We start from the raw sequence: 15650 nt of genomic DNA, 5'->3' as shown, positions 1-15650 counted from the left end.
TCTGTTACGTAGGTACACTTTTCTATTCTTTATTCATCATTCGTCTTAGGCTAGGTTTTTATAATATGAATATAAAAGTAAAATATAAAAACACTTACAAAACAATAAAAAATACATATAAACACATTATAAAAAACCTAACCTAGGGTGCCGCCAGCAGCGGGGCAAGGCCCAAGCTACCGGTGGTCAGGGCTCCAGAGAGAGGAACCGGCGGACTATCCGCGCCGTGTCCAAGATCACCGCCTTCTGCATCTGTCCCTTGATCCAACCACCTAGCGAGAGTCTCTCAAGATGTTGGTCGAGACTCTTCGCTATTAAACCGTTCACTGAAACGACTATCGGGACAATGATCGTCGAATCAACATCCCACATGGCGGTTATCTCGTGAGCCAAGTCTAGGTACTTACTGGACTTGTCCTTCTCGGCCTTCACGAGATTCTCATCATGGGGGATGGTGATGTCAACGAGCACGGCCCGACGTTGCGAACGATCTATTATCACAATATCAGGCTTATTGGCTACAATAGTCCTGTCAGTGATGATAGATCGATCCCAATAGAGCGTGGCACGACCATTCTCGAGAACAGGCGCAGGTGAGTACTTGTAGTACGGTACTTCGCGGTCCACAAGGCCATATAGAAGACCCATATAACCATTCCAGTCGCAGAATCACAAAGTGGTAACTAAATGTCAGATGTGTCGTAACAGAGTCCACACAATGTGTCTAGAATTGTTTCGAAACAAAGTGTCGTCGCCGTGTCTACACTTTTCCGTAACAAGGTGTCGACACATTTGTGTGCACTTTGCGTGCGGTTTGCGACTAAATCTGACAGCAAATTTGTGACAGCAAATGTCAATATAAAATACCTCTTGAAAACCAAGGTTTGTCAAACTACTATTAGTGTCTCGTGTGCTCGTAATTCTAGTAAGTCATCATGGGCAATGCAAATGATAATAATCGACCGAAACCATATAAACACCCAACACCCGTCAACCTTTTACAGAAAAGTTTTTAAAGAAATTCAATAAGCTACTTAGGTCAGGCAACGAATGCTCCAAAAGTTGTAGAGGGAAATGCTCGGAACACAATTTTTGACTCCGTAACTCGGTTTGACAAGTTAGGAGGTGAACATATCAAAAGTCCCCGGCCGTAGCCCTTGAGCGGGGGGGAGAGAGGGGGCTTTGAAGGTCCCATTTTCCCGTTTTTCGATTATATCTCGGAAACTATGCATCTCAGCGACATGGCCACGTATACAAAATGAAAGGTAATTTAATTTGTTACAAGTTTATTCCGTCAATTTTTTCGATATGTTGAATAGTTTTTGAGATATCCGCTCTTGAAAGTTTATTTAGGGCTCTCAATTTTATCTTGATATATCTATATCAGTGAAGGTGCTAGGCCGTGTTTGGTATCGTTTTCGTATAAATCTGGGGTGCTGAATCCATTTAAGATATCACATTGACACCATTCCACAAAATAAAAATAAATCTTTTTAGGGTTCCGTACCTCAAAAGGAAAAAACGGAACCCTTATAGGATCACTCGTGCATCTGTATGTATGTCCGTCTGAATACACAAAATAGTTCTTTACCTATAGATGACAGGAAAACCTATTAGAAATGTGCAGTCAAGCGCGAGTCGGACTTAATGTACGGAACCCTTAATACGCGAGTCCGACTCGCACTTGGCCGGTTTTTTTGAAACTCTTCTTGACGCTTAACCGCTGAACCGATTTCGTTGAAATTTGGTATAGAAATAGTTTGCGTCCCGGAACAGGACATAGGATAGATCTTATAACCAAAATCATCTTTTGAAGGTGTGAAAAGTGGCCTGGAAATTTGTACGGGAAATCAATAACCGCTGAACCGATTTATATGAAATTTGGGATGGTCTACATCTTTGATTTAGTTAAAAATGATGAAAAAACATGACTTCAAACCTAAACTTAAACAGTATTAACTTCAAGAAGTCAATTCTGAATTCCCCCCTACACCTCATTTCACACCTTTAAAGGGTGATTTTTGAGATAACTTATTATATCCTGTCTCGGGACTTAAAATATATGTGTACCAAATTTAAATTAAAACTGTTCAGCAGTTTAAGCGTGAAGAGGAGTTTAAAAGAAAGTATTTTAATAAGTTTATATGTTTTTACTTCGGAATGGTGTCAATGTGATACCTTAACTAAATTTGGTACTGCGAATTTATACGAAAACGATACCAAAACATGGCCTCGTAGCTTTACTGTTGTAGAAGTGAAAATAAAATTGAGTGCCCTAAATTCTTATTACTTGGCCAAACTTGTGTAGAAGGAAAAGGTAAAATAAAAGTCTTCGGCAGGAATATAAGACACAAATTTTTTTTTTTTGCGTTACTATTTCATTCATCAAATATAAACATACCTTGATTATACTATTCTAGTGAGATCCTCATAGATAAACAAAAACATTTACTTAAAAAATTACAAGGTCGAAATGTCACGGAACTTTTTTTTTTTTTCCTTTATTAAGGGGCTTTTTCGATTGAACGAATATGTCACCCCATAAAAAACAGACTTAATTAACAAAGTTAAAAGAAAGTAAATAGCTACATCTAGTTTAATTACATCACACATTTCTGTCCCTCAGACCGCACTTAACAATATTTAGTACCTTTTCAACAACCTCAGACATGGGGTTCGAAAGGTAGGTATTACATAACCCAATGGAACTGTCATTGTCATGAAATATCTGTCTTCTAAGTCGCTCATTTCGGACACACTCCATTAAAATATGATACACATCCTCGACGCGATTACATAAGGTGCATAATTCCGAATTCACTTTACGCATGAGGTAGGCGAACTTATTCAATGGAATGTGTCCAGAGCGCAATCTCAATAATAAAACTAGATCCTGCCTACACAACACACTATTATCAATCCAAGGAGAATTAAAGGGTTGTGGCTGTATTTACTTATACCAAATACCTTTGTCCCTAGATCTCTCGTCGAAATATTCCTTCCACAATTCGCGACACTTTAATTTGACTAAATGTAAACAGTCATTATTGCCCCCATATAATGTTTCAAGTGAAATTCAATGCCATCGCTGCATGCCTGTTTTGCTAATGCATCAGCTGTCTCATTGCCACTTATACCTACATGCGATGGAATCCATTGCAATATTATAACTTTTGCCATAGATTTAGTAATATGTGAAAAATATAAACTTTTATGACAAAAAAAATCTGGACACAATTTAAGAATCACCCAATTGCGTCGAGGAATCATCTGTATTTTTGCATGTTTCATTACCTCCTCGCTTCTTTTTTGTCCTTTGTATTCTGTAGCAATTTGTTAGATCTGAAAATAAAGATAACTTGCGTCGTCACGGATGTCGATTTATAGGTTTTAGGGAGTGCAGAATTCGAAAACGATGATCATTTTATAATCCAAGATGGCGGCTACGTATTTTGTCATAAAAGTGGAATCCAAAATAGTCATCATTTTCGAAATCTGCGCCCCCCAAAACCTATAAAACGACACCCATGACGACTTTTATGACAGTGCATGGCCGCCATTTTGGATTCCAAAATGGTCATCATTTTCGAAAGCGGGGCCCCCTAAAACCTATAAAACGACATACATGACGACTTTTATGACATAGTGCATGGCCGCCATCTTGGAATCCAAAATGGTCATCATTTTCGAAATCTGCGCCCCCTAAAACCTATAAAACGACACCCATGACGACTTTTATGACATAGTGCATGGCCGCCATTTTGGAATACAAAATGGTTATCATTTTCTAAATCTGCGCCCCCCAAAACCTATAAAACGACACCCATGACGACTTTTATGACATAGTGCATGGCCGCCATTTTGGATTTCAAAATGGTCATCATTTTCTAAATCGGGGCCCCCTAAAACCTATAAAACGACATCCATGACGACTTTTATGACATAGTGCATGGCCGCCATCTTGGAATCCAAAATGGTTATCATTTTCGAAATCTGCGCCCCCTAAAACCTATAAAACGACACCCATGACGACTTTTATGGCATAGTGCATGGCCGCCATTTTGGATTCCAAAATGGTCATCTTTTTCAAAATTGGGGCCCCCTAAAACGTATAAAACGACATCCATGACGACTTTTATGACACAGTGCATGGCCGCCATTTCGGATTCCAAAATGGTCATTATTTTCGAAATCGGCACTCCCTAAAACCTATATATCGACACCCATCTCGACTTTTATGACAAAGTGTTTTGCTACCATCTGCATGCAAGACATTTCTATTATTTTTACGTACAAAAATGGCCCCCTGTCAACTTTCAATCGAGATTTAATCGATAATTTATTCGATTAATATTCAGATTAATTCAATTTCAATCTATGTTAGGTCGACTAAACTAATCGCGATTAAAATTTGAGAATTAACTTTTTTTATTCCATTAATTAGTCGAATAAACAGTTAATCGATTAATGCCCATCTCTGACCACGGCATTTTTACACTTTGAGAATATCTGAAAACAAATCAACACAAGGAGCCATTTTGCAAATCCAGTAACATACCAGTAACTTTGTTATTACTTTTGACAGCGCGTGTCATGTGTCAACACAGAGTCGACACAAAGTCGAAACATTTGTGACTGCAATATTTCTCAGCCTTGAACCATATTTATACATCATAATTAACAAGTTTCGTAGTATGTAAAGCGTTATTTCTGTTATTTAAGTATAGTATACGCATCGAAGTACTAAAAATGCTTCAAATAATATAGTTATGAACACAGGCACTGAGAAGTAAACAATTTCATTTCCGGCTAAACTAAAACAATGTGGTGGCGCGTTGATTATATTACACTTAGTTTATCAAATCACTCGAGCAGTTTAATTCCCCATAATAATTTAAGTCATATTGTAATATAAATGCAAACAATATATAATTACGTCTTGTAATCCGTTTAAGAGATGGCGTATTAATGTCACTTATTTTTATTTAAGTATTTTTCCATCTGACAGTTTCCATTTGACAGGAACAAAATGAACGAATGAACGAATGATTCTGGCATAAAGTAGTCGCAAACCCGAAACAATGTGTGCACACGGCGACCACACTTTATGTCACTTTGTGTCATGTGTCGACCCTTCCCCATTTCTGGTAACTGTGTCGACACGGCGACGACTCTGCGACTGGAATTGTGACCGAAACAGATGGTGTCGACACAAGATGTGTCAACACCGCGTCGTAACGGCGACTGGAAGTGGTTGTATGGGGAGCAAGTTGCTGGTGAATAATCCTGGCTACGAGATTATGTCTGTGCAAGTACTCGCCGTTAGCAAGATGAGAACAACCGGAAATGATATGCCTGAGTGAGTCACTCAGGACGGCGGCATGCCCGACAAATGTCGACCGTACCGTCCTTCAGGATATATTTCCGATAGTTGTTCGTCATCATCACTTCGTCTGCAATTGCACAGGCAAAACCCTCGGTTTCTCCGAAGAGGTCCCCGAATCGTAACCAGTTCACCGACGCGAGCAAGTCCACATCGGGTCCCGTGAGGTCCTTGTAGAACCGCCCGTGTAGCACCTTACTCTCCCATGCCGCCTTGCGATCCGCAGTACTTAGTACCACAGGTTTGCGCCAGTTCTCGTTTGCCAAGGAGAGCGGCGTGAGGTTCCTATCCACTGCCACCACATCACGATGCATCCCACACTCGTTGTTAAGGAAATAGTTCCTGCGATTGTACACCTCGCGGTTGTGGAGATCCTTGGCGTTTAGGAAGCCTCGGCCTCCACACTTCCGTGGGATGTACAATCTCATAACTGACGAGCGTGGGTGTAGCATGCGATGTGTGGTGAGCAGTGATCGGACCCTCCGATCCAGGGCGTCCAGCTCGGTCTGAGTCCACCTTAGTATGCCGAAGGAGTATGTGAGTAGGGGCATTACCCAGGCGTTGAAGGCGCGCACTTTGTTGCCTCCTGACAAAAGACTGTTAAGGACTTTTGTGAGCCGACTGAAAAAGCGCTCCTTCACTGACCGTCTAATACCCTCGTCCTCAATACCCAACGACTGTGACATACCAAGGTAATTATAGGTTTCTGATTCAGAGATAGATCTGAAAGACATTGTCTCAGACAGTTGTAAATTTGTTGAATTTACAACCCTACCCCGCTGTACATGCATAACCGCACATTTATCGACACCAAACTCCATGTTGATGGCACTACTGAAGACTTCCGTGGGTTTCAGTAGCTCCGACAGGTCTTGGTTGTTTGGTGCAAATAATTTGAGGTCATCCATGTACAGAAGGTGAGAAATGACTTCACCCTCTCTCCGAAGCCGGCAACCTAGTTCCAAATCCTTCAGCAGGGTGCTGAGGGGATTTAAAGCTAGGCAAAACCACAGGGGACTCAGACTGTCGCCCTGAAAAATTCCTCGCTCAATCCTTATAAAATCCTGCGGGCCAGGACGGTCATCCCTGCCTCCTGGTTGACGAAGGACCGTGGTCCACTGTCCCATACACGCGCTTAGGAAGGCTCTCAAAGCTGCATCAACTTTATACAACTCTAAGACCCTCCCCAACCATGAATGAGGCACCGAATCATAGGCCTTCTTGTAGTCAATCCAAGCGGCTGAGAGGGCACCCCTGTTCCGCCGGATTTGTTGGCAGATGGTCATGTCTACGAGGAGGAGCTCTTTAGTACCACGGGACCCAACCCTACATCCATTTTGAGCGGAAGCCAGAATATTGTTTGCGACAATGTGCGCGTTGATTTTTGCTCTCAAAATGGATGTAAGGAGCTTGTCGAGTGTAGGCAAGCATGTGATGGGTCTGTAATTCTTCGCTTCCGTGGTACTACCGGACTTATAGAGCAGGAAGGTGACACCAGTTGTTAAGGAAGGTGGGAGGGAACCAAGCTCGAGGGCTTGTTGAAATTGTGCTGCCAAGCGCGAGTGCGAGCATCGGAACCACTTTAGCCAGAAGTTGTGCAATCCATCCGGCCCAGGACTTTTCCAGTTCTGGGCCGAGCGGATGGCACAACTGACGTCATCGGGGCTGATGGTAACTGCCCCCATAGGTTCGATGGACTCGCACTCACGCTCGACAACACTCATCCAACCCCCCTCGGTGTGTCCGACAGGCACCGACCAGATGCTACGCCAGAAGTCGGTCATGGCAGTAGCATCCGGCGGCTGCGTGTCGGGCGTACGAAGGTTGGTTTCCTCCCACTTCCGGTACACCTTCTTTTGATCACTTTGAAAAAGGCGATTCTGCTGGAATCGATCCACACGCTCTCTGTAGCGGCGAATACGGTTTGCCCATGCATAGACTTTCTGCTTTAGAAAGTCGATGCGCTCTGTGACATTGGCCATGTAGTCGCAGGGCCTGATATCCGTCCCCGCGAACGCCTGGTTCACAAAGCGCATTACTCGGGGGCGATTGTTGCCCCCCCTGAAGCAGTACAGCTTTGCGATGAGAGTCCTAAACGAGCTGATACGTCGCTCGATCCGCGCTTGCCATGCAGGGACACCTCCGACGGTCCTAGGTGCACGTTCAGCGTCCGGGAACTTGATGCGAGCAACACGGCACGCCGCGATGGCTCCGCAGTACATGATCGAGTGCCCCATATAACCATTCCAGTCGCAGAATCACAAAGTGGTAACTAAATGTCAGATGTGTCGTAACAGAGTCCACACAATGTGTCTAGAATTGTTTCGAAACAAAGTGTCGTCGCCGTGTCTACACTTTTCCGTAACAAGGTGTCGACACATTTGTGTGCACTTTGCGTGCGGTTTGCGACTAAATCTGACAGCAAATTTGTGACAGCAAATGTCAATATAAAATACCTCTTGAAAACCAAGGTTTGTCAAACTACTATTAGTGTCTCGTGTGCTCGTAATTCTAGTAAGTCATCATGGGCAATGCAAATGATAATAATCGACCGAAACCATATAAACACCCAACACCCGTCAACCTTTTACAGAAAAGTTTTTAAAGAAATTCAATAAGCTACTCAGGTCAGGCAACGAATGCTCCAAAAGTTGTAGAGGGAAATGCTCGGAACACAATTTTTGACTCCGTAACTCGGTTTGACAAGTTAGGAGGTGAACATATCAAAAGTCCCCGGCCGTAGCCCTTGAGCGGGGGGGAGAGAAGGGGCTTTGAAAGTCCCATTTTCCCGTTTTTCGATTATATCTCGGAAACTATGCATCTCAGCGACATGGCCACTTATACAAAATGAAAGTTAATTTAATTTGTTACAAGTTTATTCAGTCAATTTTTTCGATATGTTAAATAGTTTTTGAGATATCCGCTCTTGAAAGTTTATTTAGGGCTCTCAATTTTATCTTGATATATCTATATCAGTGAAGGTGCTAGGCCGTGTTTGGTATCGTTTTCGTATAAATCTGGGGTGCTGAATCCATTTAAGATATCACATTGACACCATTCCACAAAATAAAAATAAATCTTTTTAGGGTTCCGTACCTCAAAAGGAACCAAAAACGGAACCCTTATAGGATCACTCGTGCGTCTGTATGTATGTCCGTCTGAATACACAAAATAGTTCTTTACCTATAGATGACAGGAAAACCTATTAGAAATGTGCAGTCAAGCGCGAGTCGGACTTAATGTACGGAACCCTTAATACGCGAGTCCGACTCGCACTTGGCCGGTTTTTTTGAAAATCTTCTTGACGCTTAACCGCTGAACCGATTTCGTTGAAATTTGGTATAGAAATAGTTTGCGTCCCGGAACAGGACATAGGATAGATCTTATAACCAAAATCATCTTTTGAAGATGTGAAAAGTGGCGTGGAAATTTGTACGGGAAATCAATAACCGCTGAACCGATTTATATGAAATTTGGGATGGTCTACATCTTTGATTTAGTTAAAAATGATGAAAAAACATGACTTCAAACCTAAACTTAAACAGTATTAACTTGAACTTGAAGTCAATTCTGAATACCCCCCTACACCTCATTTCACACCTTTAAAGGATGATTTTTGAGATAACTTATTATATCCTGTCTCGGGACTCAAAATATATGTGTACCAAATTTAAATTAAAACTGTTCAGCAGTTTAAGCGTGAAGAAGAGTTTAAAAGAAAGTATTTTAATAAGTTTATATGTTTTTACTTCGGAATGGTGTCAATGTGATACCTTAACTAAATTTGGTACTGCGAATTTATACGAAAACGATACCAAACATGGCCTCGTAGCTTTACTGTTGTAGAAGTCAAAATAAAATTGAGAGCCCTAAATTCTTATTACTTGGCCAAACTTGTGTAGAAGGAAAAGGTAAAATAAAAGTCTTCGGCAGGAATATAAGACACAAATATATATATTTTTTTGCGTTACTATTTCATTCATCAAATATAAACATACCTTGATTATACTATTCTAGTGAGATCCTCATAGATAAACAAAAACATTTACTTAAAAAATTACAAGGTCGAAATGTCACGGAACTTGTGAGAGTAATATGTGAAAAATATAAACTTTTATGACAAAAAAAATCTGGACACAATTTAAGAATCACCCAATTGCGTCGAGGAATCATCTGTATTTTTGCTTGTTTCATTACCTCCTCGCTTCTTTTTTGTCCTTTGTATTCTGTAGCAATTTGTTAGATCTGAAAATAAAGATAACTTGCGTCGTCACGGATGTCGATTTATAGGTTTTAGGGAGTGCAGAATTCGAAAACGATGATCATTTTATAATCCAAGATTGCGGCTACGTATTTTGTCATAAAAGTGGAATCCAAAATAGTCATCATTTTCGAAATCTGCGCCCCCTAAAACCTATAAAACGACATCCATGACGACTTTTATGACATAGTGCATGGCCGCCATCTTGGAATCCAAAATAGTCATCATTTTCGAAATCTGCGCCCCCTAAAACCTATAAAACGATATCCATGACGACTTTTATGACATAGTGCATTGCCGCCATTTTTAAATTGAAAATGTTATCATTTTCGAAATCTGCGCCCCCCAAAACCTATAAAACGACATCCATGACGACTTTTATGACATAGTGCATGGCCGCCATCTTGGAATCCAAAATGGTTATCATTTTCGAAATCTGCGCCCCCTAAAACCTATAAGGGTCATTCTCGCATTTCGTGCAAATCGGTATTATTTGCAATTTACCAAAAATGTGATGGTGTTTTCGAATATCTGTTAATGCAAGGTTGTAACATAGGACCTAAAGTATATGGGCCCGCCATGAACAATTCTAAAAAGGTGGTTATTTTCTTTATATTTACAATTAACCCCCACTATTTTCATTCCTCTCTGCATGTAACGCGTGAAGTTATAACTTTGACCTCCATTTGAACCTTAAGATACTAAAAATAGAAAACTTGTTGTTGGTTCAGTAAACAAGTAATTTAGTTATGTTTTATATCGTGTACTATTATACGCTAAGAAATTAACAATAAAACTATACAGCCTTATAAGTGTATGGTCCAAGCAATTTCTTCATTACCGACGCGAGAAATGGATTAGGTATATTTTGCTATATAGCAAGGGTATATAGCACTTCCCGCGGATACAACACATTGTTCGTTAGTCAGTTGGCCGCGTGCTACTGCAGTGGTCGTCCGTATGTTGCTTTTGACGAAAATACCTACGTTCTCTCGTGTCGGGAAGGAGTGTGGTTCAGATAAATCTTCATCGCCATCTAGTGATTTATACAGTAAGTACCAATTGTACATTATTAAAATTATACCTAATTGATGTGTTTTAGGGTTGCCTTTCGGGTGGCTTATTCTGCGAAATCAAGGTCAGATATCAACCGACCTAGGCGACGAAAACTTCCAAAACTTCATTCATATATGTTTCATTCATTTCTTTTCCTTCCAATTTTGCCAGGGAAGGTAATGAACGAATTTAGAAGGTAATGATAATGTATTTGAGGCAGTGCATTTAATGGAAAGAGGTTTAAGTTATTATAAATAGTATGTTGGCATAAGCATTTAAAACTGTATGTAATAATATATAGGGGAGCCCAACTGGTGATTTTTGGATTTAACTAGAGCGCAGTAGATTAACATAACCTGCCGCTCTACATGTAATACCAGACCGCACTCAAGGACTGTGCTGAGAAATTTGACACGTTACTAAGAGACTAAGAGAGTTGGAATCATCTGATACCTGTCGACGATAAGGTAGAAAACGGGGCAAATGTTTGGAATAAAAGGCAGAAACTACAGGAACATAAACACAGGCCGATAAGCAATAATAGTGCCTCCGCCGTCAAAAGCGACAATTCCCAATCCGTGCGTGATAAATCTCAGAAAACTGATACCAGCAGTAAAAAGCGGTGTAATAAACTCTCAGGGCGGTGGAGCATCGCAAGTTCATCCATCTGTGCTTGAGGATCGGAGCACATACGGGCATATCTGCTGTTATTCATGGTGCACTGTCGACGAACTTAAGCTCAAAGGGGTCTTAACACCAAAGTAAATTTTTCGGGCGTCTATGCTTTTGGTCCAGACTACTTAGGTACCTGCATATATCTTAAAGGGGAGTTTAGAGCATTTGAATGGTCCAATACACTTCATGCTTAATATGGTACCTACTCTCCACAAGTACATATCCTCATCATTGGAAGATTTCACGGGTAAGACCGATCCCAAAGTCACGGTATTCTTTTCTTTCAGCTATAACAAAGCTGTTTGAGTCCATACTCCATGGCACGTTGTCGAAACAAGTGAAACCATTATTCCTGTGCAACACTCAGCATGGTTTCAGAGCGAAACGATCTGTGGAAACTAACCTGACCTTGGTTGACACCATCTCAGAGCATCTGGATGGTATCCTGGTAGACGTCCTGTATTATGATTTCAGAAAAGCCTTCAATCGTGTGGGTAACGATGTATTCCTAGACGCTATTTGCTTAACATTTTTGCCAGTTATCTGCGTGATCAACCGCAGTACGCAACGACCAGCATGGCCACTTCGTACCAGATCCGTACCATACTCGTTCTGGTGACAGCCAAGATTCAATCTTGGGGCCTTTCCTATTTGGAATAATGGTCAATGACCTGCCCTCGGTTATCCATAACGCTCGTTGTCTATTCTACGCCGACGATCTTAAATTGGTATATTGAGTTGAGAAAGAGGAGGATTGTAAGTTGCTGCAGGAGGATGTTTCATCTCTGTTCCAATGGAGTCGGGATAACAAAGTGACTTTCAATGCGGCTAAGTGTCAAGTGTGTAGTTTTAATCGAGCCCTATTTCCTACACATGCTTAATATTTTCTTGGATCTGAGCCAATAGACTCTTGGGTCAATAGGCTCTTGTAATAACAAGAGTCGTCTCAGTAAAGGATCTTGCGGTCATATTCGATACGCGGCTAACATTTCACGACCACATCAAAGCACTTGCCACTGTAGCTTCAGTAGATTAGGGTTTGTCACTCGCAACGTCAGAGAATTCCATGACCCTTGCCCCATAAAAGTTTTTTACAATGTTCTGGTCAGAAGCAAGCTGGAGGCGTCAGCATTAGCCTGGGTCCCTTACGAGTCAACGTACATTCTACTATTGGAAAAGGTCCAAAAGAATTTCCTTAGGATGTATTTAAAAAATATTTATTTTAGAAACCCAGGGCTTCATTTCTTTGGAGGTGAGGCGCAACTTAAGCCTACTACTTTTAGCTTGTTGGGCTTTTCGTGGAGACTCTGACTGCCTTGAACTAGTAGAGAGGCTTGTAAGACTTTTTGTGCCGGACATTAGAAATATAACCCTTAGGCTTCTCCTAGTGCATCTCCTGTAGACTCATGAGTGCGAGTTTATGGAGCTGCGGTGGATGGATTGGCAGTCGAGTGTATTTGGATGTTAATTTTAAATTAAAGTATGTAGTTTCTCAGTGTGTTGGTGATAAGACTGATGTAGTGCTGTGTAAACATTAAATAAATAAATAATACGAAATACGTCTTCAATCACGTAAATTGTGCTTGACAATCGCTACAAGCTAGGTGGTAAACATAAGTCGCGATTGTCAAGCCGGAGTATTTGTTAAGTCGGCTTGATCGTCTGCACAGCGCTTAAGACACGTAATTTTATATTGTTAATTATATTAATGGTGTTAATTTTCGTTAAATAAAGTTTTTTTATTGCGATTTCATAAGTTTGTTTCATTACCGTCCACTGATAAAATTACCATCCATGCCCATTTCATTACCAGCGCGTAGTTCATTACCACCAGTCTTATTAAATGAAAAGTAATAAGGTTACGAAGGTGCCTTTAGCATAAAAGTGTTAATAAATGAATCCACAATGCATGAAAACCCAAAAATTTACCATTTAAAAGAAAATTTACAATTCGAGAGAACATCACCGATTTGCACGAAATGAGAGAACGACCCATAAAACGACACCCATGACGACTTTTATGGCATAGTGCATGGCCGCCATTTTGGATTCCAAAATGGTCATCATTTTCAAAATTGGGGCCCCCTAAAACGTATAAAACGACATCCATGACGACTTTTATGACACAGTGCATGGCCGCCATTTCGGATTCCAAAATGGTCATTATTTTCGAAATCGGCACTCCCTAAAACCTATATATCGACACCCATCTCGACTTTTATGACAAAGTGTTTTGCTACCATCTGCATGCAAGACATTTCTATTATTTTTACGTACAAAAATGGCCCCCTGTCAACTTTCAATCGAGATTTAATCGATAATTTATTCGATTAATATTCAGATTAATTCAATTTCAATCTATGTTAGGTCGACTAAACTAATCGCGATTAAAATTTGAGAATTAACTTTTTTTATTCCATTAATTAGTCGAATAAACAGTTAATCGATTAATGCCCATCTCTGACCACGGCATTTTTACACTTTGAGAATATCTGAAAACAAATCAACACAAGGAGCCATTTTGCAAATCCAGTAACATACCAGTAACTTTGTTATTACTTTTGACAGCGCGTGTCATGTGTCAACACAGAGTCGACACAAAGTCGAAACATTGCAACTACTTTGTGACTGCAATATTTCTCAGCCTTAAACCATATTTATACATCATAATTAACAAGTTTCGTAGTATGTAAAGCGTTATTTCTGTTATTTAAGTATAGTATACGCATCGAAGTACTAAAAATGCTTCAAATAATATAGTTATGAACACAGGCACTGAGAAGTAAACAATTTCATTTCCGGCTAAACTAAAACAATGTGGTGGCGCGTTGATTATATTACACTTAGTTTATCAAATCACTCGAGCAGTTTAATTCCCCATAATAATTTAAGTCATATTGTAATATAAATGCAAACAATATATAATTACGTCTTGTAATCCGTTTTAGAGATGGCGTATTAATGTCACTTATTTTTATTTAAGTATTTTTCCATCTGACAGTTTCCATTTGACAGGAACAAAATGAACGAATGAACGAATGATTTTGGCATAAAGTAGTCGCAAACCCGAAACAATGTGTGCACACGGCGACCACACTTTATGTCACTTTGTGTCATGTGTCGACCCTTCCCCATTTCTGGTAACTGTGTCGACACGGCGACGACTCTGCGACTGGAATTGTGACCGAAACAGACGGTGTCGACACAAGATGTGTCAACACCGCGTCGTAACGGCGACTGGAAATGGTTGTATGGGGCGTATCATCTAAATCTTTACTAGTCCGTAAATATGGCTCTAGTAAAGCGTTTAGGGCTCCCATTAGCGCTAGATTGCGTCTATTCATAGGCAAACGTGGTAATCGGGGCCTAGAGTTGGTTGTGGCGCGATACTGCGTAATCGCCTCTTCCAAAGTCCTCCTCAGTTGCTCATTAGCAGTTGTACTCACATTCTGACTCGCGAAGTCCCCCTCGTCGGTACAGAAATCAACCCGTGGCGCCCCCGGTGCCAGGTCGGGTGCGGGCACCGGATCCGGCGACGTGGCGGGCAGATCTCGCACCGAGGTGAGGTCCGCGCGAGCAGAGAGAGCCTCCTGGCGAAGCCGATCAAGTGTCGCGTCATCCAAGCGCTTTAGCCGCTGAATGACGCGCACCTGGTCCGATAATCGCTGCTCCGACACGGTGATGGTAGGTTCAAGAGCCTGAAACAGAGGCAGTATTCTCGAACGATAGGCGGACAGCTGTGTTCCCCCCTCTGTAGCCCCATAATAGGCGCGCATGACATTCTCGTTCATGTCTCGAGTCCATCTCATGCGTCGCACTATAACACCGGTAGCGGGAGCCGTGGGCGGGGCAGGATGTCCCGCAGGCCCCAAGCGTGCCGGCAGCGGTGGCCGCCCTCGTCGCGCAGGTGGTCGTGGCGGCGGCGGCGGCGGCCCGCTCTCGTCACTGGACCCGTCTGTGTCAGGCGCCGTCGCGAACTCGTCGCCTGACGACGATGTGGACGAGGCGGGCGGGGGTGGTGGGCGTGCGCTTGTTGTTACTTACCGCTTTTGCTCGACTCCTAGTAATCATTTCTATCAATTTCGTAGTTTTGGTGCATGACAAATGTCAACACGGTAGTGCGACTGCGACCCATGGTCGCGGTGTTTATAATCAAATATATTAATTATCCGCATGATTTACTAGTAAACATGAGTAAATTATCAATATTTTACGGCAAAAACCACATGTAAAAATATTATTTATGAAAAGAAATTTTAAATGACGTCCGTCAGT

The sequence above is a fragment of the Cydia splendana genome, chromosome 26 (assembly GCF_910591565.1).
Source record: "Cydia splendana chromosome 26, ilCydSple1.2, whole genome shotgun sequence".
NCBI lineage: Eukaryota > Metazoa > Arthropoda > Insecta > Lepidoptera > Tortricidae > Cydia > Cydia splendana.
The sequence above is the reverse complement of the archived record's forward strand: the minus strand, read 5'-3'. Positions refer to the sequence as shown.